Consider the following 5845-nt stretch of genomic DNA (forward strand, 5'->3'; position numbering starts at 1 on the left):
CGTAAAACGTAGAACGTATAACGTATAACGTATAACGTATAACGTATAACGTATAACGTATAACGTATAACGTATAACGTATAACGTATAACGTATAACGTATAACGTATAACGTATAACGTATAACGTATAACGTATAACGTATAACGTATAACGTATAACGTATAACGTATAACGTATAACGTATAACGTATAACGTATAACGTATAACGTATAACGTATAACGTATAACGTATAACGTATAACGTATAACGTATAACGTATAACGTATAACGTATAATGTATAACGTATAACGTAAAACGTATAACATATAACGTATATCCTATAACGCATAACGTATAACGTATAACGTATATCGTATAACGTATAACGTATAACGTATAACGTATAACGTATAACGTATAACGTTTAACGTATAACGTATAACGTATAACGTATAACGTATAACGTATAACGTATAACGTATAACGTATAACGTATAACGTATAACGTATAACGTATAACGTATAACGTATAACGTATAACGTATAACGTATAACGTATAACGTATAACGTATTACATATTACATATAACGTATAACGTACAACGTATAACGTATAACGTATAACGTATAACGTATAACGTATAACGCATAACGTATAACGTATAACGTCTAACGTGTAACGTCTAACGTATAACGTATAACGTATAACGTATAACGTATAACGTATAACGTATAACGTATAACGTATAACGTATAACGTATAACGTATAACGTATAACGTATAACGTATAACGTATAACGTATAACGTATAACGTATAACGTATAACGTATAACGTATAACGTATAACGCATAACGTATAACGCATAACGTATAACGCATAACGTGTAACGTATAACGTATAGCGTATAACGTATAACGTATTACATATTACATATAACGTATAACGTAGAACGTATATCGTATAACATATAACGTATAACGTATAACGTATAACGTATAACGTATAACGTATAACGTATAACGTATAACGTATAACGTATAACGTATAACGTATAACGTATAACGTATAACGTATAACGTATAACGTATAACGTATAACGTATAACGTATAACGTATAACGTATAACGTATAACGTATAACGTATAACGTATAACGTATAACGTATAACGTATAACGTATAACGTATAACGTATAACGTATAACGTAGAACGTAAAACGTAGAACGTATAACGTATAACGTATAACGTATAACGTATAACGTATAACGTATAACGTATAACGTATAACGTATAACGTATAACGTATAACGTATAACGTATAACGTATAACGTATAACGTATAACGTATAACGTATAACGTATAACGTATAACGTATAACGTATAACGTATAACGTATAACGTATAACGTATAACGTATAACGTATAACGTATAACGTATAACGTATAACGTATAACGTATAATGTATAACGCATAACGTATAACGTATAACATATAACGTATATCCTATAACGCATAACGTATAACGTATAACGTATATCGTATAACGTATAACGTATAACGTATAACGTGTAACGTATAACGTATAACGTATAACGTATAACGTATAACGTATAACGTATAACGTATAACGTATAACGTATAACGTATAACGTATAACGTATTACATATTACATATAACGTATAACATACAACGTATAACGTATAACATATAACGTCTAACGTTTAACGCATAACGTATAACGTATAACGTGTAACGTATAACGTATAGCGTATAACGTATAACGTATTACATATTACATATAACGTATAACGTACAACGTATAACGTATAACGTATAACGTATAACGTATTACGTATAAACTATATCGTCTAACATATAACGCATAACGTATATCGTATAACGCATAACGTATAACGTATAACGTATAACGTATAACGTATAACGTATAACGTATAACGTATAACGTATAACGTATAACGTATAACGTATTACATATTACATATAACGTATAACGTACAACGTATAACGTATAACATATAACGTCTAACGTTTAACGTATAACGTATAACGTATAACGTATAACGTACAACGTATAACGTATAACGTATATCCTATAACGCATAACGTATATCCTATAACGCATAACGTATAGCGTATAACGCATAACGTATACCGTATAACGTATAACGTATAACGTATAACGTATAACGTATTACATATTACGTATAACGTAAAACGTACGACGTATAACGTATAACATATAACGTCTAACGTTTAACGTATAACGTATAACGTATAACGTATAACGTACAACGTATAACGTATAACGTATATCCTATAACGCATAACGTATATCCTATAACGCATAACGTATAGCGTATAACGCATAACGTATACCGTATAACGTATAACGTATAACGTATAACGTATAACGTATAACGTATAACGTATAACGTATAACGTATAACGTATAACGTATTACATATTACATATAACGTATAACGTAGAACGTATATCGTATAACATATAACGTATAACGTATAACGTATAACGTATAACGTATAACGTATAACGTATAACGTATAACGTATAACGTATAACGTATAACGTATAACGTATAACGTATAACGTATAACGCATAACGTATAACGTATAACGTCTAACGTGTAACGTCTAACGTATAACGTATAACGTAGAACGTAGAACGTAGAACGTATAACGTATAACGTATAACGTATAACGTATAACGTATAACGTATAACGTATAACGTATAACGTATAACGTATAACGTATAACGTATAACGTATAACGTATAACGTATAACGTATAACGTATAACGTATAACGTATAACGTATAACGTATAACGTATAACGTATTACATATTACATATAACGTATAACGTACAACGTATAACGTATAACATATAACGTCTAACGTTTAACGCATAACGTATAACGTATAACGTGTAACGTATAACGTATAGCGTATAACGTATAACGTATTACATATTACATATAACGTATAACGTACAACGTATAACGTATAACGTATGACGTATAACGTATTACGTATAAACTATATCGTCTAACATATAACGCATAACGTATATCGTATAACGTATAACGTATAACGTATAACGTATAACGTATAACGTATAACGTATAACGTATAACGTATAACGTATTACATATTACATATAACGTATAACGTACAACGTATAACGTATAACATATAACGTCTAACGTTTAACGTATAACGTATAACGTATAACGTATAACGTACAACGTATAACGTATAACGTATATCCTAAAACGCATAACGTATATCCTATAACGCATAACGTATAGCGTATAACGCATAACGTATACCGTATAACGTATAACGTATAACGTATAACGTATAACGTATTACATATTACGTATTACGTAAAACGTACGACGTATAACGTATAACATATAACGTCTAACGTTTAATGTATAACGTATAACGTATAACGTATAGCGTACAACGTATAACGTATAACGTATATCCGATAACGCATAACGTATAGCGTATAACGCATAACGTATACCGTATAACGTATAACGTATAACGTATAACGTATAACGTATAACGTATAACGTATAACGTCTAACGTATAACGTATAACGTATATCGTATAACGTATAACGTATAACGTATAACGTATAACGTATAACGTATAACGTATAACGTATAACGTATAACGTATAACGTATAACGTATAACGTATAACGTATAACATATAACGTATAACGTATAACGCATAACGTATAACGCATAACGTATAACGCATAACGTGTAACGTATAACGTTTAGCGTATAACGTATAACGTATTACATATTACATATAACGTATAACGTAGAACGTATATCGTATAACATATAACGTATAACGTATAACGTATAACGTATAACGTATAACGTATAACGTATAACGTATAACGTATAACGTATAACGTATAACGTATAACGTATAACGTATAACGTATAACGTATAACGTATAACGTATAACGTATAACGCATAACGTATAACGCATAACGTATAACGTATAACGTATAACGTATAACGTATAACGTATAACGTATAACGTATAACGTATAACGTATAACGTATAACGTATAACGTATAACGTATAACGTATAACGTATAACGTATAACGTATAACGTATAACGTATAACGTATAACGTATAACGTATAACGTATAACGTATAACATATAACGTATAACGTATAACGCATAACGTATAACGCATAACGTATAACGCATAACGTGTAACGTATAACGTATAGCGTATAACGTATAACGTATTACATATTACATATAACGTATAACCCAGAACGTATATCGTATAACGTATAACGTATAACGTATAACGTATAACGTATAACGTATAACGTATAACGTATAACGTATAACGTATAACGTATAACGTATAACGTATAACGTATAACGTATAACGTATAACGTATAACGTATAACGTATAATGTATAACGTATAACGTATAACGTATAACATATAACGTATATCCTATAACGCATAACGTATAACGTATAACGTATATCGTATAACGTATAACGTATAACGTATAACGTGTAACGTATAACGTATAACGTTTAACGTATAACGTATAACGTATAACGTATAACGTATAACGTATAACGTATAACGTATAACGCATAACGTATAACGTATAACGTTTAACGTGTAACGTCTAACGTATAACGTATAACGTAGAACGTAGAACGTATAACGTATAACGTATAACGTATAACGTATAACGTATAACGTATAACGTATAACGTATAACGTATAACGTATAACGTATAACGTATAACGTATAACGTATAACGTATAACGTATTACATATTACATATAACGTATAACGTATAACGTATAACGTATAACGTATAACGTATAACGTATAACGTATAACGTAGAACGTAGAACGTAGAACGTATAACGTATAACGTATAACGTATAACGTATAACGTGTAACGTGTAACGTATAACGTATAACGTATAACGTATAACGTATAACGTATAACGTATAACGTATAACGTATAACGTATAACGTATAACGTATAACGTATAACGTATAACGTATAACGTATAACGTATAACGTATAACGTATAACGTATAACGTATAACGTATAACGTATAACGTATAACGTGTAACGTATAACGTATAATGTATAACGTATAACGTATAACGTATAACATATAACGTATATCCTATAACGCATAACGTATAACGTATAACGTATATCGTATAACGTATAACGTATAACGTATAACGTGTAACGTATAACGTATAACGTTTAACGTATAACGTATAACGTATAACGTATAACGTATAACGTATAACGTATAACGTATAACGCATAACGTATAACGTATAACGTTTAACGTGTAACGTCTAACGTATAACGTATAACGTAGAACGTAGAACGTATAACGTATAACGTATAACGTATAACGTATAACGTATAACGTATAACGTATAACGTATAACGTATAACGTATAACGTATAACGTATAACGTATAACGTATAACGTATAACGTATTACATATTACATATAACGTATAACGTACAACGTATAACGTATAACATATAACGTCTAACGTTTAACGCATAACGTATAACGTATAACGTGTAACGTATAACGTATAGCGTATAACGTATAACGTATTACATATTACATATAACGTATAACGTACAACGTATAACGTATAACGTATAACGTATAACGTATTACGTATAAACTATATCGTCTAACATATAACGCATAACGTATATCGTATAACGTATAACGTATAACGTATAA

Source organism: Ptiloglossa arizonensis, unplaced genomic scaffold, assembly GCF_051014685.1.
Source record: "Ptiloglossa arizonensis isolate GNS036 unplaced genomic scaffold, iyPtiAriz1_principal scaffold0393, whole genome shotgun sequence".
In the NCBI taxonomy this organism is placed as follows: Eukaryota; Metazoa; Arthropoda; class Insecta; order Hymenoptera; family Colletidae; genus Ptiloglossa; species Ptiloglossa arizonensis.